This window comes from Grus americana, chromosome 9 (genome assembly GCF_028858705.1).
Source record: "Grus americana isolate bGruAme1 chromosome 9, bGruAme1.mat, whole genome shotgun sequence".
Classification (NCBI taxonomy): domain Eukaryota; kingdom Metazoa; phylum Chordata; class Aves; order Gruiformes; family Gruidae; genus Grus; species Grus americana.
In genome coordinates, this window is record NC_072860.1 from 14058553 (window position 1) to 14080941 (window position 22389).

A 22389-nucleotide genomic window follows, 5' to 3' on the forward strand; every position below is an offset into this window, starting at 1 on the left:
AAGAAATTGTCACAATTGGCCATAGTCTAAGGATCAAGAGAAAGAGTAGTACAGAATGACCCAAAGTTATATGCCTGGCTGATATTCCAGGTTTTTACTGTAGATGATAATAAGTTCAGTGAGTTTGCCAGGATGTCATCTTTGTCATATTCCTTTTTGTTGTTCTTTCCTCATATTTTGCCTGAGAACACAAGAACCAGATTTATGAAAAATGTATGCTGTTGTCAAGTACATACAAGTAATTTCTGTGAAGTGTTAACTAAGAAGGACTTATCTGCCAAAATTTAAGTCTATGTTTGTTTTTAAGCAGTTTTTATTTTCATTCTTCTGTGGGAATCATCAAAATATGATAATGTATTGTTTAAATTCTAAACTTCAAATATAATAAACTAACCTGAGACAGGACTAATGCTGAGAACTCAGTAATTCTTCTTATACCCATTGGATTTCAGGCACCTCTCAAGCTCCCAAATGCCTTTCAGATCCTAGAGATGTCTCACAAAAAAACCCCAACAACCAAAACCAAAAAACAGACTTTCAATTTTTTTCAAATATCAATCAGAATACATTGCTTACTTCATTAAATAGCCTCTTCCAAAGATACAGGAGCTGCACATAATGAAAACTTGAAATGCTGTATTAGCATCTGACAGCACAAGTCTATAAAACCAGACATGAAACTTCTCCAAAAAAGATTCCATTGTATTCAATTCTATTGGGTAACATCTACATGCAGTTTCCATAATATGTTCAATTTTTTTAATATTGATAAGAAAGAAGGGCATGGATCAGACCTCTAGTATTTATGCAGAAAACTGCAAACAGGAGAGAATCCCTTGCTCTGACAAGTGCACTGTATTACAGCCTTATCCTGCAAATGGTGATGCATGTGTCAAATCCAAAGTCAGTAACTGTGAAACTAATTTTATCAATATTAGTAGGATTAAATCTACTTTTGGATATTAACTGCTTAGCAGGATTGACCTGATACATGAAATATAACAGAAAGGAGAGTATAAAATTCACCACGGAACAGAAAATGTTAATCAGTTTAGTTGCATCTTTCTTATCACTTTTGCTGTTTCTGGCTCCAGTTTCCGTGTCCTTTGTGAAAGACAACTGTTTGAAATGAAAAGCAGTGGACAAGAGTAAGACTTCAAAGATCACAGCATCGAGATTTCTAGGGCTTTCCATAAATCAAATATGAAATGGACAATCATAGAATCACAGAAAGGTTTGGGTTGGAAGGGACCTTAAAGACCATCTAGTTCCTGGCCATGGGCAGGGACACCCTCCACTAGACCAGGTTGCCCAAAGCCCCATCCAACCTGGGCTTGAACACTTCCAGGGAGGGGGCATCCACAGCTTCTCTGGGCAACCTGTTCCAGTGCCTCACCACTCTCATAGTGAAGAATTTCTTCTAATATCTAATGTAAATGTACCCTCTTTCAGTTTAAAGCCATTACCTCTCACTCCATGCCCTTGTAAACAGTCCCTCTCCAGTGTTCTTGTAGGCCCCGTTCAATTCAGGTATTTAGCAGTGAAAAGGCAGCCAAATAAAAGCCTCACACTTGCACAAAAAACTCTGGTCAAGGAGCAAAACACAAGTTGATTAGTGGTTGGGGTATAGACTGAGTTAGGCTTTAGAGAAAGTATGTTTGAGGCTCGTCTCCAGCATGTGGATTTCTGCACATAACTTCATTAGGTTACCTAGGGCTCAGTTCCACTGCCTAAGCATGGCTCTGTCTCCAACACTTGGAGATGGCAGATATGATGTAGGACATGCAGACACCAGAACTTGCTGTAATAGCAGCTTGAGGTCAGCAGAACACAGTAAGGCTTCTTAAATGGCACTAGACTGCCATATGGAGGTAACTGAATGCTCCTGTACCCCATGGTATGCAGGGACTCACTCTGAAATACAACCCAGAAAACCTCTCCTGGTCTCTGTAAGCACTGCTGTGTTTTGTCTGCAAGTTTCCTAGGCACACCTTAAAACTTGCCCCTTAACCCTGGGCAGGTCAGTGTTTTGACTTAGGATCCACAGATTAGAGGATGCACTACAGGACTAATCCAACATGCAACTGTACATAAGCAAATCTCACTAAACACAGCAGCAGCTAAAAGTTCCCTCAAAAATTTGGGGATTGAGGGTCAATGTCAGTCTCACTTCCTTAAAATGACAGATCAGCAGCCGCTGTGTTTATGCAGGGTCTGGAGGATAGTACCATTGCCTTCTGCAGTAGAGCGATGCCCAGTGAAGTACCCTAGCCACAGGAATTGTTTAGAATGATTATCCACCCACAGATGTCTAAGTCTTCTTATGTGATTTTATGGAAAGCACAGGGGCCGGGGACATCAGTCTCAGGTGATGCCTGACCTCCAGGTCACCTAATGCTGTGCTGCTCCCTGAGCTCCCGAGTCCACTGATCAGCCAGACTCGCTCCACCCTGGCTGCAGGGTCGCCCTTCCCTCCAAAACCAGGGTGCAGCCACCGCAGGACAAAAGCCCGAATCTCACATCACGCATGACTCAGATCACAGCCCAGGTGTGCACTCATGTCCTGCAGTTCAGATAACTTCTTACGGTCATACTGTGTCTTGGCAATGGCGATGACTGCTCGTCCTCAGGCACGTTGGGGTGGGTACAGACCCTAACAATTAGGAGGTTTTAGGTACTGTGATGAGAAGGGCTGCCTATGACTCAAGGCAAAATGAATTCAATTCCCACAGCTGCTAAATGACAAAGACTTCAGAGATACCACTCCTTCACTTTGAAGGGTAGCAGGATACAGAACAGGAGGGGAAGAGGTGAGCCTCATCCTAAAGGAAGGATGGCTACTTAGAATCTCCCCTCCACTATTTTTTTTTTCTAAAGGAAAACCACGTGGTCCAAAAAGCCACAGGGAAAAAGGAAAGCAACAAGGGAGCAGAAGATTGTTCTTACTTCTGTATGGTCTAGATTCCTTGCAAATAACAGGGATTTGTTATGTTGCAGGAAAACTAAGCATCTAGCTGGAGCCCTCCTGCAGAAATCAAGGCCTGAAGCATGTAGGTCTTTGACCTTACCTGATTTTCAAGGGCATTTTTCTTAGCTCCTTTGCAAACTGTGTTATCTCAACTTCAGTGACAGTATCAGTCTAAAATTCAAAGCATAAAATTCAGATATCTCCCGGACTGTTAGCTTTCTTTTGTATTTTTCTATCAATATTATAATACAATATATGCAGAGACTAACTTTTAGAGGGTTTGGAATTAATCTGTTCAAATTGTTATTGTTTGGAGAGCATGCATTTTTCTAAGAATCACCTACCTCTCGTATCCATAAACTATGCACAGTATGGTGGGTTGGATAACATCAAAGGAAGCAGATCTTTTTCAGTAATATATCGTATTCCGTAAATCAGCTTGAAAGGCATTTTTCAGGTCATTTTGATTTTTATGCTTTCTTCTTCCTGCTGCTTGATGTAAAACTGACAAAGTAAAAGTGACAATAAGCTGCAGAGAGATGCAAGCTTCCTAGTACAGAAGAGTAAACATTTCTCTTAACAGATGGAGTCATTTTCAGTTTTATTATCATTAACAAACTTCAAAACTCTATGCGAGTGGAGGAGCCAACAAGCTAGCAGTATATCCTGAATGTTGCTTTACTGCTATATTTTTACAGATACCTATATATTATCTTTAGAAGATCATGTAAGTTAAGACAGGATCAGCTACACATATAGGGCACCCTCGAGGGCTGCAGTCCAACACTTTGAGCAGGACCGCAGCAACTGGACTGTGAAGGATAAGACAGACTACTCTCTTTGAGTCACTAAACTGCTATCACTCAAAAGCCAGTATTTTCCACCCCACAGCAACACTGGACTGCAGTTATTGCCTGTTCTCCAGCACAAACCAGCTGCATTTTCTATGTAGAACACAGATGACATTAAGAAAGCAAATATATAGGCTGAAAATTTGGCAGTAATGCAAGTAAGGCCACTGCTGAAGTGGAGTGAGGAAATGCTCACCTGATGCCCAAGATGACAAAGCTGTACAGCTAAACTTTACTTGCAACAAAGGACAAGCACCTAAATGTCCACAGGATCAATTCTTCTTTGTCCCAGTCTTTATGAATCTTCCTGATGTAAACCATTCCCGCCCTTTTCACAGCACAGTCGAAGAGAGAAGGTTGTTATTCTCAGCCCACAATCTATTGCTAGGAACGTATATGTTACTCAAAGCAGCATCACACAGTGATGAAATCATGCCTCCAATTAGGAAAATTACTGTAAATATTTCTTTTTTTTTTTTTGCCATCAAGTCTTTTTCTGTCTACAATATGCTTATTTTTTCTACTGTATAAAGACATCTAGCATTTGAAGGTGTTTTACATAAATTATTTTGAGAGGAATACCCATTATGAACCATAAGGGCTTTAAACTACAACTGCATTTCCAGATTCATTGAAACCGGCCCAAATTTAGATATTAAAGCTCCTTGTACAATTTTTCCTTTAAAATTTCTCTTTATTATTTTATACACTCAAGTAGCTGGTGGTAAATTATAAACATGGCTAAAACCTGCAGAGATCCTTTTATAAAGAGTTTAAAAAGCCATTTAAGATTTAAGCCACTGGATTATTAATTTACTTCAGCATTTGTGAGCTGTAAAACTGTAACTATAGCATTTTGTTTTCATGCGTAGCTTGTGGACTTCGCTCATCATAAAAAGGATATTTTTTTTTTGTTTTCACAATAACTTTTTGCTCCACGTCTCTTTTAGTTACAGACTAATTTGTAAGAGCACTTTGTTTGCCTGAAATGGGCAGCAATTTAATTTTCTTTTTGCTTCTTTAATGTATCAGCAGAATCAGTTAGATGCTGCAAATGAGTAAGGAATAATAATATCCAAAGAAAATTACAGAAATAAAGAGTAAATAACTCAGTGTTAAAGAAGAATTAATATAATGGGATCACTCAGAAACTATCAGGATCATTAATGAAATTAAAGTATAACCCATACTAATTTAAAAATTCAGTTAAAGGCTACATTTAAAATTACTTAATGTCAGGGGAAAATATTTAAATTATGAAAATAATTATTATAAAGCTCTGACTGGAAAGTATCCATTTACACAAGCCTAAAGTCACCCATTGAGTTTATATGCATCAATACTCACGCTATATTATTGAGCAGAAAATTATTAAGGGAAATGGCTTAGTTCCATTTACTTTGAAATATAGTTACGATACAAATAAAGATACAAATCCAATTCTACTAGATTTCTTGTATTAGCTCCACCTGACTTTTATGATAATTACTTTTAAATTAATTTGATTTTCTGAAATACATACACTTGTACTTAAGAGGTAGATTTACTGACAACATGTAGGGTGGTGAGGGGGTGACAGCAGCATCAGAGATGAGGCTGAATTGGTGCTGGGTACTTTGAGCTCCTGTCCATCATACACTTACATCCAACCCTCTCCCTCATATATATACACCTACAAAGCACGTGCAAACACGACTATCTCTGATTCACTGACCAAGTTTCCTGTGCAAATATCAGCAAAATTTTTGACCATAATGTTTCATAACTAACAAAGATCTTGTGACCATACTCTAAAAGGAAGTTGGCAAATAGTTAAACTCGGAGAAGGGAGCCTGGAAAATCTGCTACTGGTGAGAGACTAAAGCAGCTGAAGAGATGATTAATATACGTCAGGATCACAAGGTGACATCTCAAACCCATGGATGTCTTGACTGATCTTCAATGGAGGAGACTGGATTTTACCCACAGTTTATGGGAGTTTAGGAAGAAAAGTTTGTAGACAGAAGTTATTTGATATGAGTCATTGAATAGCTGAAGCTACAAAAGCTTTCTTCACCTCGAGTCCAGAGGAGGCCACGAAGCTGATTGGAGGGATGGAGCACCTCTCCTATGAGGACAGGCTGAGAGAGTTGGGATTGTTCAGCCTGGAGAAAAGAAGGCTCCGGGGAGATCTTATTGCGGCCTTCCAGTACCTGAAGGGGCCTACAGGAAAGCTGGTGAGGGACTGTTTATCAGGGAGTGTAGTGACAGGACAAGGGGGAATGGGTTTAAGCTGAAGGAGAGTAGATTTAGATTAGATGTTAGAAAGAAATTCTTTACTGTTAGAGTGGTGAGGCACTGGAACAGGTTGCCCAGAGAGGCTGTGGATGCCCCATCCCTGGGAGTGTTTAAGACCAGGTTGGATGAGGCGTGGGGCAATGTGGTCTAGTGGAGGGTGTCCCTGCCTGTAGCAGGGGGGTTGGAACTAGATGATCTTTACGGTTCCTTCCAACCCAAACCATTCTATGATTCTATGAATAACTGGAGGGTTTCCTAGCCACTTGGAAGTCTATCAGTCAATCTTGGGTGTCTTCACTAAGCTCATACACTGCAACCAAAACCAGTGTATCTAACAGAGAAAGCAGGCAAAATTCTAGGGCATGGTTATGCAGAAAGTCTAAGCAGACTTTTTCAATCCTTTCTTTCAGATAGAGTCCAATTCTGTTAATTAGTTCATATTGTAGGTATCTATTGTGCTTCACTGATACAGCACTGCCAAATTTTAAATCCTGGAAATGCTACTGCAGATCTACTTTCTTCCCTACTGGCCCCATGTCCTCCCTATTTACATTTATGTTATTGCCTTATGTATTTCCTATTTGCCCCTATTTGTCCTGAGTAGAAGAGCAAGCGTGGGAGAACTGACGTTGGCAGAAAAGGAGTTGAAAAGACAATACCCTTCAGGGTTTTTTATAAAATCAGCCCAATGATGACAATAAGGTAAACAACTCCTTCATGTATGGTACACCAGTTACAAACAGTATTTGCTGTCAGTAACAACCTTCTGGCCATCTCCAGAATCCTTCCACAATTACAGTGAATTGCTAAGACACTAAAAACCAGATGATAAAGTCAGTAAACATGTACAATTTGAAGTAGTTCATTGACCTCAATGGCATTATTCCAAAGTTAGAACAGCAAAACTACAGTCAGAATCCAGATATACATGACAAATTACTGTAAATAATACCTTTCAGATGTCTGGATAGACTCTCTAAAAGCCTCTTCAAATATAATCAAATGAATAATCCTGGTCAATCATAGCACTATTAAAACATACAGTCAGAATGGTCATGGTCTCTCAAATAAAATTAATTTTGTCCAGTTCATGAAAAGAAACATTTTGGGAGAAAAGCAATAGTTGAGAGGAGTTTTGTTTTGGATTTTTTTTGTTGTTTCAGGTGACCTCATGATTTGTTTCCAGATCTGGAACAGTCTGTTCTTTTCCTTTAAAAACAAACTAGAAAAAAATGTGGCTTTAAAACCAAAAACAAATCTGCAGAAAGACTTTGCTGAGTGTATTTCCCCTTCATTCTATTTGAGATGAACAGTAGGTTTTCTTTTAAAGTATTCATTGGCTCTCTTATAGCCACTATATTCAATTATATTTAATGTACTTTAAAGCTACGTTAAAAATGTGGAACAGAGGAAAGAAAGGAAGAGAAAGGGCATTACCCCACTACAGATCATCTTCTGGTCGAAAAATATTTTGCTGTCTGTGGAAGTTTACAGCTTCAATTCTTTGATGACTTTAAAGAAAATAAAATAGTTATTAACACAAACATATATACACATATACACATACATGCCTCCTGAGATGAATCTCCCCTATTAATTTAGTGATATTAGTTACTGAGTTATTTTGTCTGCGCTTTTGTCAGGATGTGATCCTAGCCCAGTTCCTTTAAAGTTTTACAGAAGCAACTTCCATTTTAGGCAGTGCAAGCAAAAAGAGAGAGAGAAGGGTAAACAATAGCACATATTTTCTCTGCGATATGCAAACTTAGCTAAAAAAACCCCACAGCAGAACACCTCACTTGAAGCCCATTTTTTAAAATGTAACTGTGCAAAACACCAAATGCAAACCCAAGACTGTGAGGTAAATCACATCGCCTCCAGTCCCTGACACAATCAGAGAGCAAGCGGAGCAGGAATCAAACAGCAAGTGGTTTCTTTGTTCACAGATCCAAGCTCTTCCTTGCCAGCGCTCAGCTCAAATCACTCTCTCCCTTGCTCTCTTTGCTCTGTCCCAGAGCAATGTTAGCAGTGATTCTGCAGGTAACCCTTTGGTTTCTCATCCTGGCCTCTCACTGCCCGCAGCCCAGCTACTCACAGGCATGCTCCCAGCAAACTGCCTGGCAAAAGCCTTCCATACATGTAACTAAAGCTTCTCTCTGACCTGCCGTATGGCTTGTCTTTTGCATTGCCAATTCCCAAACAATTCAGGTTTTTTACTCTAAATATGAGTTGTCTGCATTGTCAGATGCTGCTTGCTTTGAAATTTCTGCCCTAAACAAGGATGCATGAGAAGAATATAACCCCTGGCAGGTGTGTTCGGTAACAGACTGAAAGCAGACCTTAGAACAGAAAAATATGTAAGAGGGGCAGAGTTTATGAAACCTAATAAAACAGATATTGCATTTTAAAATATTTTAAGTCATGTGGGGCTTAGAAAGAATCAAGAGTTAACATTTTCAAAAGCTCCAGGTTCATTTTTACAGTACTATAGGAAGCACACATGATTTTGACCTCGTGAACCAGAAAGGTATGAAGCATGGTTTAGCTTGTTTAAAAGGCAGTGGTGGCAGCGATGGCAATAGTCACAGCATTGCATGAAACTGCTCTTATAGCCGAGATCCAGGAAGGGCTGCGCATCAGTTCCTGAACTCCTCCTGAGCTCTCTGGTTACTTTGTTAATTCCTACCCCAGTTTACTGGTGGACAAAAGGAGGGAACCATGCGGCTTTGCATTGGACCTCGCATAGTGCCTTGACTTCACAAAGCTTCCCCTGGACTTGAGTTCAGGGGCTTGTAAACGTCAAGGCAGCATTTTATCCAAAAGAGTTGGCCTATAAGTGGTTGACAAGCATAAATACCTGGATAGGAAGCTGTATAATTTCAGAATGGGTAGCGGATAAAATAAGTCCCAATAACAGAACTAATGAAGAGAAACAAAACTCAGTCAAAAGATCACAGGTGAACAAGTGTGACCATTTAGCACAGGTTCACTTCAAAACTAAATGAACGAGCACACAAGTCATCTGACGCAAAAAGTGCCTGAATAAAAAGACATAAAATATAAAATAGCAGCTGCAAAAATTATTAAAATGTGTGCTCCTTCATGAAAATTAACACTACCATAATGCTAATAGATATATAACACACAGGAGCAATTTCTGCATTTGCAGTAGAGCAATACAGACAAGAACTCTCTTCTCCCTGCTTTAGCAACTTCAAAATAATTACTTATAATAATGCTGTTTACTGAACTTAATGCACGTGCAGTATACAAAATATTGCTCTGTCTCATCGTGAAACTGTCTACCATTTTCCTTGTCTGCATCTCATCCAGCCCAGACTTTCTTCTCTGCCCCAGCCCACAGCTACTGCTGCTTTACTACCAGCAAGACTCCAGCACATCCTGACCCCAGGATTTTACTATGGAAATTTTTCTCATTCCTACATGTCTGGCCTTTTCTTGTCTCTCTGAGCTCATCTTTATCATAGTCCCACTGTGACAGTCCCCAATCTACAGGAAGTCCTATTTCTACAACTACATCAACATGTTAGCGATTACTGCCCTGAACCCACACTAGATCTGCCATTTGTGAAGTTTCCCTCAATGTTTCTGTTCTGTCAGCAGCCGTTTCCTCCACCGATTTCACTGTTCATTTGGCTTTCTGTGCCACTGCCCTCGTGCAAGGAACTCCTTGACAGCTTACAAAAAGAGGCTTTTTTTCCACACCACCGTAACTTGCAGACTCTCCTACTGCCTCATTCCTCTAGGGACTTCCAAACATAGCAGGCGTCTGCCTTCCCTAATTGCCCTGTCATAGAAAAAGAAAAAGTAAGCACCTTTCAAACTGCTCATAACATTACCATCCAAGGGAAGCAGTCAAGTTCCTATTGTCTGAATTGTTTAAAACCAGACAGTACAAAGCATCGCACAGTACACACGGGGAAAACCCAATATTGGCAAGGGACTAAACTTGGCAATTTAAAAGGTGTTTTCTGTCTCCACTTTTTGTGATATCCTGAAGTGCTTTCCTGCACTAAGGTAGAAATTGGCACTTGGAGGTGAACCTTTCTTCCAATGTAAATAATGGCTCCAGGTTACATTGTGTGACTTTACTTCCTTACCTTAAGTATCCATCTGCAAGTGTCAGTTCAATTATCCTTAGTGGTTTTATTAGTTATTGCTCCAGTACCTGGGGAGGATCTACTTTTGTTTCCTGCTCCGTTTACTGGAGTGATTCAACAGAGGTCATGGGAGCAAAACCACAGCTCTTCAGCCACCTCAAATCTTAATTCCTTTAAGGAACCAATCTCTCCAAACTATATGCTAACTGCCACAGTGCTGGTCACCTCTCAAATTCTGCTCTGCCTTCTTTGCCAAATGCAGATGAATTGACATGCTTCCGTGAGAGGAGACAGGAGAGCACTGCTGGGGAAGGCGTGGGTAGCATGCACATTTGTGAACCACATGGCAATGCAGACGCCTAGTGAAGCACAGAGGCGGAGAATGAGTGGAGAAGTCAGGACCCAAAACCAAGCAGTACCTTTTTCTCCGTGGAGGAGGAATACAGGAAGAACGCCTCCAGGGTCTCTTGGCTCCACAGTCCCTCCACGACCAGAAGGGCACTTTCTTCACATGCGGAAACCTTCAGGGTTTAGCCAAAGTGCTCGCCCTGTGACCAGAAACAGGTTAGACTTGAACCCTAACACCTACAATTAGTCCTCACGGCCTTCATTTTATTGTTTTAAACCCTACTATTTACATTAATAAATATCTGACTCAACCACTTTCCAGGCTCCTCTGTTCATTTATGCACATACCAGTTTTAATTTTTTCTCTCAGGTAGTTGAAGAGTTTCAGATGCTGAAAAAAACCCCAGACAAACCAAAAAGCCAGTGAACATGCCAAGGGGAGTGCAAGGCTAATATCTTGAACCTTTATACACCATCTGAGGCTCTGTGTAAATTGTAAGGCCTCTTTCTTGTTTTACTGCACACTGTTGAAATAGTTGGAGCAGGAATCTTGTAATGTCAGCCGAGAGGACCCACGCACAGTCACCGAAGCCCCAGGAAGAAAAGAATTAACAGCCTTCAAAAATGGAAAAGTTTTAAAAAGAGATATTTAAAAGGTTTGACTTGCAGCCAAGTGTTAAACAGTAAATACAAGTTTTAAGTGTCTTAACGATTGAGATGAAGTATCATAATTCAGCAGCATGGAATGGGACCTCTTACTGGGAGAGGCTAAAGAAGAAAACTGAACCAGTACAAAAGGAACCCCCTCTAGGGAAGATCTCACACATTTGGGCCTGAAGTCTAGTTAGAGTAGGCCAAAACCTGATACTTTTATCTCCAACCTTTGACCCTGACATCTGGAAACTTAGTTTGAGTCAAACAGAAGGAAGTTTTCTTTTCTATTTCAAATACTTTATAGAAGAAAAACTTCAAGTATCTACAGTCAAGTCTGTTAGTACAAACTACTTTTATTTGTGCACTTGTAGTGAACTCTAAAATATGGAACATTTGTGCAGGAAATGCATGCGTCAGAACTTTTGGGAAAAGAGAGTAACTTGGTGAGACTGGCACATTGTTCGATGCTTGTATGGGATCCAGATAACAGCCCAGATAAACATCTCCAAGGGGGTGCTGAAGAGTATAAAAGGTCCAGTTCCTTTGATGTTCTTAGATGTTCTCATTTAATAGCTATCAGCCCTGGTGCCAGAAATAACAACATGTTTAAACATTCTGTATCAAAACACAAATTAAATTCATTTAGCGTAACCTGTGTTTCCAAAGTTCATTTTCATCTTTAGCTGGAACACTAAGTGTGATGTAACTCATGTTCTTCCTGGCAGTTATTTTCATTATTATGTTTATTACTCATTTAAGAGACTTTTTTTTTTTTTTTTTTTTTTTTGAACAGAGGGATTAATGAATTTAGACTGCACATTATAACATCAAAAGCTTTGGTTTCAAATAAGCCCATCTGAGCTACAGGAGATTTTCTCCCCTTATATGAAGCTAAACAGCAACTTCAAAAACATATCTCAGTTATAGTATTATTTTCTAGTTGACTGAAGTCATGGGTTTTATGTCAACCTGTTATATTTGCATATAATAAATGACTACTTATTTGTATTGTCCAAGCGACTCCTTTAACCCGCAATCTGTTTAGAAGTCAGATGCTTTCCACAGATACCAGGTCTCTCCTCAGAAGGATTTCTGATCATGTGAAAGAACAAAAATAATAACAATGGACCTCTTCTTCAGGATTCAAACACTTGTTTGAGATCAGTTCATCAGTGGGGGTGAAGACACAAGCTAGCATTTTAACATCATGTTGCTCAGGTCATTATTAAAATATTATAGCAAGCAATAAGAATAAAATAGGAAACAAAAAGCATAACATTCAGCAAAAATATTTTAAATCTGATATGTTCCTTTTGATCACTAAGCCTTTTCTGTTTACAAGTGAAATATTTTTTTTCATCCACTATTGATTAATGGCAAATGTGCAAATTCTCATTGGAGGTGCATACAGAGGTCTCAGAAATCCGCCTGACTTTATAACTGAAAGCAGAATTCTGCAGAATTTTCTGTTTAATAGAGGTCTCTAGGATATATAAAGTCCCTCACCAGTTATTTCACTAGAAATATTAGAATATTGCTTAGCATACTAGCCAAAATACCTAATTACTCCAAGCAAGATATTTTACTGGTTATTTTCAGTGAATCTGGACAGCTTTACAGTGCTGCTTTTAAGGGAGTGGAATGTCCGAGTTAAAGGTCCTGCCTCTGCATTTCCCCATGCAGGCAGAACGCTTCTCACATCAGTGGAAGTTACAGGCCTCAGCTAAGGAAATTATTTCAAAAGCTTCACCTTTTATTGTGCTGAGAATTTTATTGTTTGAAGGAATTCTGTCAGTAGGAAACATCTACACACATCTGCAGTCAAAACCAAAGTACCATCTCTGAAACTGTTCAAGATTCACTTCTATAGCTCAAAGTTGCTGTGGATAATCACTCTGAAAGACCACATTTTTTGGAAAAAGAGCAACAAATTCCTTTTTGGAAGCAGGTACCTGCATAATTGTCTCTGGTCTAGAAAACAGGCACCCTTTTGCAGGAGATGTAAGCAAACAGAAAATTGCTCTGTCATTCTGAACTATGAGAACGGAGGAGTTCTACTCCATGTTGTTTTACACAAGACTGTAAAACATATTTGCAGTTGCTGAGATTTTCATCCTGCCTATCAAAATCAGTTCAGAAATTCCTATCTTACCTCCTGTACTAGAACAACTAATAGCACTGTATGAAACATCCCTCATGCCTGCCTTCCTGGTCTCAAAACCCTCCTATGATACCTCTCTTCACATGCAGTTTGCAGTTGTCTACTAGCCTCTTACAGCTCTGTTTTTCCTAAAGGTGGTCTAACAGAAGAAAGCACACAGCCACTGTTATCCCCTGCACGCTGGCAATGCAACCAGACCACGCCAGTTAATACTGACATTACTGTAGAGTAAAAAAAAAAAAAAAAAATCTTAGCTTTGGGCCACTTCATCCCAGGTAGCAGACTGCTTCTCCCCTTATCTTATCTTCTGGTTCTCAGAAAAGGCCATCCTGTTGAGACTGTCATCCACGTGAGTGCAGCTGACTGCTCTACAGCTGGCAAGCCTGTTTCCACAGCTCTGCCTGACATGGCATTTGGCTCTTCATTCTTAGGTAACTCAGGCTCTAAGAGGAAGGACATGGTATTCAGCTTCAAGGTTTTGGTTTCATAAGATAGCATTCACATTTGCTTTGTTGAAACCCAGAGCTGTGGCATATGATCATTTCCAGGTTTACAGCTAGGAACTAGTAGGTACTCATAGTTCCCAGACCCATTACCAAACTTTATGATTATTTCTTTTTAAGTTTTACATTATCATGCTCCAAGCACACAGTGCACTAGAAGATAAAAGGTCAGGTGGCCTTTTAGTCAGTAATCTGGCTCTCGGCTCTGTTACACGAGCGATGTTAAACAACTCAGCTGGAGAAGTATTGACCTGTTTTATTGTACATATAAGTGTTGGGAGGAGAAGGAAAAGTTGATACAAAAATTAAGGCAAACAAGGGAAAAAACCCACAGAAATAATTTGATGTACTCATCTGTATTTTAGTATGCAGGAAAACTAGGTAAAATTATATAGATGGGAGAGATCTAATTCTCTCTTTTCTTCACAGCTCCAAAAACAAATAAATAGCAGGAGTGCTGAGCCAGATGGGTTTTTTCCATTTCCTAATTTTTTTTATGTCTTAACTATACAGTACAGCAAGGGGCATATTCTCCTTTTGAAGCCCAGACCTAGCATTAACATTTATGGGAGTTACGCACACATCAAAAGAAAAACCTACTTTAAGCAATTTATAAATCTGAATAATATTTCTCTGACCAGTGCAATTGCAGGATTATCTATAGGAAAGTGGCAAAATTTCTCATGTTATTTCTGCTGCTGAATACCTGTACAGAGGAAAAAAGGGAGACAGAGACAGACAGAATAAGAGAGAGAGATATGGAATAGAAGGGGGGGCAGGAAGGGGGACAGGGAAAGAGAGAGAGAGAGAAACACCCCTCCACATGTGAAAACTTTAAAACAGTTTCTGTTCTTCTTGGTATGTTTTCCTTAGCATCTGGGGGACCAAAAGCATATTTGTTTATATTTAGAACTGGTTGTATAAGTATTTTCCTTCCTGACAAGATCTTTTCATTGCTTTTTGTCTACTTAAGGAATGTGTACGTGGCACAAGTTCAAGATGTTTAAATCCTCTGTACGTAATGCCATGAAGAACTTGTACTCCCATTTTTTTCAGTGCCTTCTGATCCTACAAATTAATGTATGTTACTATCATTATTTTGTGATTAAAACCCCTCGATCTTTCATACATGCAAAAAAGGATTCCTTGGTCATACATTCCCATTAGAGAGAGAGCTGATTAAAGGAGTCCCTTATTCAGTTCCATTCTATTCCTTTCCAGTTTAATCTCTTGGAGAAATAACTTCACTTCCTTTTCCTTGCTTCTTCCCTGACTATTTTTAATAGATTTTGCCCATACATATTCTCTTTTATCTAACATGTAAATTTAAATTCAGCAAAAAAGTAAACTTAAGCTCTTTCTTTAGAGAAGTAAGGTGGTTTTATGACCATTTAACAACTTTCTCTATAAAGTTATCGTAAATTTGCTCTGGGCCATAGGGCCAAAAATCCCTGCTGAGAATCTCTTGGATCCCAGCCTTGGATTCAGTGGAAGGTCAGTGAATCAGAGATGTTTCCAAAAAAAACATTCTGGGCTCCACAAATAGACACTTTCCAATGATACCACGTTTCTTTGGCAAATGCCCTGTCCTTGCTGCTATTCAAGACAAATCTTGCAAATCTGACACCATGGTTTCATGAGAGTTTTCAGCTTATACTGCAAAGGACCTTGGTGGTCTTTGTCTGTAAACTGCACATCTCAATAGCCCACGCTCATCAGGGACACTACCGCCAGCTGGTATTAAATCTTTATGTATTGGCAGTACTAAACCCCACAATTCCCCACTCCATTTCTCATTATATTGTTTACTCCCTCCAGAGGGCTTTATTTTATGAGTTGTAAATTAACCCCAGCAAAGAATTGGGCTTGCTGTGACTGGATTGATCTGGAGCACTGCTCCTATGAGGACAGGCTGAGAGAGTTGTGGTCAGCATGGAGAAGAGAAGGCTCTGGGGAGACCTTACAGCGGCCTTCCAGTACCTAAAGGAGGCCTACAAGAAGGCTGGAGAGGGACTGTTTACAAGGGCATGGAGTGAGAGGACAAGGGGTGATGGCTTTAAGCTGAAGGAGGGTAGACTTAGATTAGATACTACGAAGAAATTCTTTACTATGAGGGTGGTGAGGCACTGCAACAGGTTGCCCAGAGAAGCTGTGGATGCCCCATCCCTGGAAGCATTCAAGGCCAGGCTGGATGGGGCTTTGGGCAACCTGGCCTAGTAGAGGGTGTTCCTGCCCATGGCAGGGGGTTGGAACGACATGATCTTTAAGGTCCCTTCCAACTCAAACCTTTCTGTGATTCTTATTTACAGCTCTCAGGTACCTCTACGTTCTCCTGGCATCTACAAGGTGGACCCGAATTTAGGCTACTGACTCAGGCAAGAGATCTTTCCTATAACACGGCTTATCTGTCACCACCTGTTTTGAGAGAGAGGAGACCTGAAGCATGGTCATGTGAACAGTTTGGTACTGGAGATGTTTTCTATACCTGCTTCTGGTCACGAAATTCTATTCTTCCACCAAGCAGAAACATGAGGCTGGCCAAGTAAACTTCCTCCAAAGTATAGCACATGGGGTGTTTCCTCAAAGTGACTGATGTTCATGTGAGGTTTGCAGCTCTCTTAAGAAATAGTGACAAAATATTAATCAGGCTGTCAGACAGAGAGCAAGAGCAGTGAGATATACAGGGATATATTTGCACTACAAAATCACCATGCAAAAATATAAAGATTTCCTTGTCAAAACTTTGCAAAGCCAAGATAAGGAGTTAGTATATACAAGGCAATTAATAAAAAGATCGCAAAAGTAGTAGTTGGCATATTAGTTGTTATTTGGGTGCTAGTGATCAGATCCTATGAAATAAAAAAGAATTTTACATGTAAGCTAAAACATTTATTACAGGTGCTTAATCATGAAATCCGCTTAATCGGGACATTTCCCAGGGAACCAAATTAAGCCTAATGATACTTAATGGCAAGGACTGCTGCTTAATTGGGGTGGTAATTCCAGTTAATTGGGATTCCTGCAGGTGAGTAAATGGTACTCAAATAGAGATACTGTAGCTGGCCTTCATGATGTTCTGATACTGGTGGTGCTTTGTCTTCCCTAAAACAGCCTCTCCTGCTACTGGATCAGCAAAGCAAAATTACTTCTGTGCTCCCATTTTGGTCTTTTCAAACATTGCTTAAAGTTACAATCGCTCTCTCTGGGCTGGCAGTACAAGATGACTTCTTTGAAGTCTAGCAAATCTGGATTTATGGATTTATTTGCATTTCACCAGGATTTTAGAAAGATCACACTCAACCTCTTGCCTAACCAAAGAGAAGCTTTTTAATAAGCCTTTGGACTTCATGGAGATGCCACAAAGACGTTTGAAAATTGTTGGTAGCAATTTCAACTGCAAAGTAGCACGTCCTAATTAGAAAGGTTTCTGCACTGGCTTGTGCAGAGCAATATTTGTGAGAACAAATATTTTTACTGCTGAAAACCCCCTACTATAAACCCTTTTTTCAATATTACGAAAGGGAAAGACCTACACTTACATGGCACACTTACTATTGCTCAAGGTTTTATTTTAGTCCGTCACACACACACAGACACATACTAAAATATTTGGATTTTTTTTTATCATTATTAAAATATGCTTAAATATTATTCAAGCTTTTACGTAGCACCAGAGACCCTGATGATAAAAACTGCTAATGGCAGTCAGCTTATTAGAAAGATATGTTTTCATCATTGCTTCTTGAGGTCCTTGCTGTTCTCAGGAGGACGTGGTACACAGCACTCTGCTTAGTTGGAAGACAGGCAAGTTGCCAGATCTTGGGAGGGAGAGCTGTAGCTGCAGCGCCTCCAGCTACCTGGGGAGAGCCGCTGCTCTCTGTAGGTTTAAAAGCACAGCAGAGTGGCCTAACGAGCTCCTGCCTCTCAGAAATCCAAGATATGCCCCTCAGCTGCTAGGCTGTCTTGGGAATTTTTGGGAGAGAGGGAATCTTGGTTGCTGCAGCCCCTGCAAAACTTTGGCTGGCATTGAGCCCTTATCCGCCAGCACGCAGGCTGGGCTGGCTGCTCACCCCTGCACAGCCCAGGGCTGCTGGCTGCAAAGAGAGGATCCCACCAGACAGCTGAGAGAGGCGGCTGCAAGATTCAGGCTGCTGGACAACAGCATCCCCAGGTGAGTTCAGATCTAATTGGAGCCAGGAGATCCCCAGACAACAGACCTTACCTTCCTGAGTGGCACATCCAGCCACCCCCCTTTGTGAGCTTCAGGGGGGCTGCTGCAACCCAAGCAGTGCCGACATGCAAGCAGACAAGCTATTACCACGAGCTGGGACCCCCGCAGCCCCCATTTCTCACTGAAATCAGGATGGTGCCTCTGCAAGAAACAGCTGCTCCTGACTTCTGGCTCTTGCTGAGATCAAAACCATACCTGATTTTTCCCCCCTCCCACTTCAAGCAGCGGTTCCTCGTCTCAAAACGTTTCACAACAGAAGTGTTCTGAACAAAAAAGGAAACATTCTGAAAATACTTGGGGGCACTGATTTTTCTATGGCACAGCGTGCCTGGCTGCCAGGAATAGTGTGTTTCACCGCTCCAGGAGAAGAATGCCAGCAGTAGCTCTAGTTAGTACAGCTAGAGACTAGTACCTCCACACACACTTCTCTGAGCCTCTGTCAGTGTACACTTTTAGTCCCAAAGCAACCTGCAATATGTGATTTTGATTCAGCTTTACAGCGGAGAGCTCCAGAGTGAGAAATCAGAGAGTAAAATATTAGCCAATAAAAGCACCAAAGTCAGATTTTAGGCATGATGGGTTTTGTGTTCTCAGGCATTTATAAGCTGCAGACACATTTGAAGTATCAACAACCAGCACTTGCAAAAGGAAATTGAGAACAATAACTTCAGAATGAAAACAGTTTGATCTTTGTTGTGGAGCTGTTTAAGATAAGTGCCATAGTTAAAATGCAGTGAAATTCTCAGGTGAAAAATTTTTCTCCCTCACACCACTTTCATTTTACCACAGGTAAACTGAAATAACTCACAATTAAATGAATGGGCCAAAATTATCAAGAATATCTGTTGATCTGCTGCTAACAAGTCTTTCTTCAGTATAATACATGAAATCTGTGCTGTAATGACTAACCTGGTTTTTAGTTTCTTACTCACCACGTGTATTGTATCAGATGAGTAAGAGTGTGGCTACAAAATAGTGTATATACTTGGAGATACCTAAGTGGGAGCTATTTTTCATGCTGATCTTATACTTGAAGTTACAGATTCTTCACAAAGCTTATCATAAAATATTCACGGAACTAGAAGAGTATCAGTGTTACTAAATTATTCACAGTCAAATGTTAACTCAAAAGTAGCAGCTTTTTCTCTTCTTCAGAGCACCCATGTACAGAAAATCACTCGCCGTGTAAAGCAAAGACCCGTCCTACATGTGGGACTACCTTTGATGCAGCATTTGACCAACAATATCACCCTACCTTTCCTTTATACTGGAGGAAATCAGAGGTTTGCAGTCAGGTATGTCCTTGGAGGAAGAATAGCAAACATCATAAAATGACTAAAACAGTGGGAACATAACTATTTTTCCATTTGAAATTCAGTTCAAAATTTCTAACTGTTTTCTACTGGTTCATGTATGCTGCCAGTTCCAAAACAAAGAAAGGTGTTCAGGATTACTTATCCTCAAGAAACGCTACTCTAGTGACAAGAACTCGCACAGACCGCCAGAACCCACCAGGAATTAGCTGAGGGACTTTAATGGACTCTATAGTAATTTTCACTGTGAAAGGGGAAGAAATGGAATGAGTTTAAATAAGTAAAATGTAAATTAATAATCATCGTCATCATAAAAAAAGTTGAAATGATAGAAAAAAATTTTGGTGAGAGAAGATTAATGAGGACACAAAAGGAAAAAGGAGAAAAAAGAAAGTAAACAATGATTAGAAAAGTCAAGATTGTTAGTGTTAGAAATTAGTTATTGCAATGAAATACAAGGGCTCAAAAATGATTGAGTCAGCAGGTGATCAAAAACATAAATGAATATTAAAATAATGAAGGACAATAAGTCAAGGTGAACTAACTGAAAATCAAGCCAGAATGAGTTTAAGGAATTAGTAATGAACAAAAAGGGCCAGCTCCTCAGCAGGTATAAATCCTCCAGAGCTATGCTGATTTAGACCAGCTGAAGAGGTGCCTATGTGCCGTCAGTAAACACAGGAAAAACAACCTTTCACTCCTGGATCCTAAGAAAAGGCGGCGGTCACCAAGATGAACTTCTGCCAGGAGGACAGCAGGCAAAAACTTTTCAGACAAATAATTTATTCACCCAGAAACGCAGTTAGAGGTCTGATGTAGCTATCTGCAAGCTTGGACCTATTCACCAGGCAGCACTGGTCAAAAAAATCAAATCCAGCACACACACAATTCTGAAACATTTTGGTTCAATGTTTTTGAAAGCATTATTAGACTTTTTCATACAAAGTATTTTAAACTGACAAAAATTAATAACCGAAAAGATGTTAAAAATCCATTTCGGGTTGGAAAAATGTTTCACTTGACCTAAAATAATTTGGGGTGGTTCATTTCGTTCAGAAAATTGAAAATCCATTCTTCTCACAGCTATGTAGCTCAGACCATTTATGGAGACTCTGATATTCACTCTAATCTCAGAAGCATCTAAAACACAATAAAAAACTATATATTTCCAGCGTGTACAAATGATTACCCTTTAAAGAATGCAATATTCATAAACAGAAAAGCCTACTCCAAATTCCACTGAGAATAAAAAGATCTGTATTTACGTTTAGGAACATAAGTTCTTAAATGAATGAAATATTCTATCATATGAACCATGAATAAACTTAATATGAGATACCTATGTGTATGTCGATATGAGATACTTAGCAATGCAGGCAAAATAATTCCTGAAGAATATTTTGCAAAATATAAAGCACAAAATTGACACAATATTAGTTATAAATGGCCCCTGTTTGAACGTATTACACCATAGCATATAATAATTCAGTTAAGGACTATCTTCTCTAATTGGCAACATTAGCAGAGTAGCACACTTAATTTCATTTAAAGGCTTCACAGAGGAAAGTACGGGAATTAAACCTGGCCATGACTTTCCGTATCTGCTTACCTAAACACCAGCCTCTCCAAAACACAGGGCAAGCATAAGTTCCTAAACTGTTGTTCCTTATGGTCCTGAGCATAAAGCTGAGCACAAGACACATCTGACCACAGAAAGGAGCTTTAGACTGTTCAGAAACGGCATGAGAAGAAAAGTATGGACAGGAGGTATCCTGGGAGGAAGAGGGCTAGTACCTTGAGAACCTCTGTGCTCAGCAGAGAAAGTGAGACAAGTGTATCTTCTGTGTAATACACACACAGGGGAAACCACGGCATTTCTTTGCCTTAAGCCTCTGGGTACGCGTCATGAGCAATGCCATTGAAATCAATAGCTGCAGAGCCATATGAAACCTGGTGTGACTAAATACAGAATTTGCTGTCAGTCCCTGACAGCAAGAATCAACCTCTTCTCTCTCTCACATTAACGAAGTTCTCAGCTACCACCTGATACATTCATACTTAATTTTGCCATCTCCTCGGTAAGCGTGCCAGGATGCTTTAACAGATACTGCAACATCTACAGCTCAAACTTTGCCTTGACGCTGTCACAGCCCAAAGAAAAAAGCATCCCAACAGAGAAACTAAAGAGGGGAATCAGCAAACCTAGACTCTTTTCTCACTACTGACTTTACTATGTGTTCCTGTATTTGCAACACTGACACATCACGTTTTGTTTTACAAAAGAAAATTCATTAAATGCTTATAAAGAATTCTGGGTTTCTCAGAGGAAAATCGTTACCAACATTCAATATTATTAGAAATAGCATGTGGAATAAGCTAAAGCAATCTATCTCAATTTAAGTCAATATAAACGTTTTTGTATCATCTCTCCAGCATAATCTTCCTGCTAACTGCTGGTAAATGGCTGCTTTCTAAGACTGGTTTAAAAAATTGTTTGCACAATCAAAACTGCATCATGTGCATTTTAAACCAGAGTAAAGCCAGAAGCTAACTCTAATTCCACCCTCCCCTGCTTCACCCAGTGAAGTCCACAGTAATGTACATTTTCAATTACTCTCCATTCAGAATTCAACAATTCAACAAACTGTCATATTAGCAACAATTGTGGCTCGTTGGCAAAACCTAAGACTATTATTACACAGAAACTGTCAGCACAAAAATAGTGTCATTTCTCATTGAAAGAAATGTTCTTGTAGAGCTCCATCCAACAGCAATGGATGGCACAATTTAGGCTATATGGTTTCTAAGCAGAGCAGGGTCATTTAAATATCATTTTCAAGCAATCACTAGCTCTGCCTCAGAAAATCTAGTAGCATCCAACATCTAATTATTGTCCCGAAACATTCTACATACTGTATCTCAGAACAACATGAAAACAAACTTCTATTTGTCTCTTCAAACA

General features: G+C 39.8%; 2 long non-coding RNA genes across 2 annotated transcripts; both read right to left on the reverse strand.

Annotated features, from left to right (window-relative positions):
- Positions 1–2963: 2963 nt before the first annotated feature.
- Positions 2964–4288, reverse strand: LOC129210299 (uncharacterized). Its single transcript, XR_008578369.1, has 3 exons — positions 4016–4288; positions 3313–3472; positions 2964–3139 (listed from the first exon to the last, which is right to left on the reverse strand). It is a non-coding gene; the product is annotated as an uncharacterized LOC129210299 (long non-coding RNA).
- Positions 4289–7521: 3233 nt separating this feature from the next.
- LOC129210300 (uncharacterized) lies at positions 7522–13641 on the reverse strand. The gene is made up of 3 exons (XR_008578370.1): positions 13598–13641; positions 10637–10765; positions 7522–7607 (listed from the first exon to the last, which is right to left on the reverse strand). It is a non-coding gene; the product is annotated as an uncharacterized LOC129210300 (long non-coding RNA).
- Between the last annotated feature and the right edge of the window lie 8748 nt (positions 13642–22389).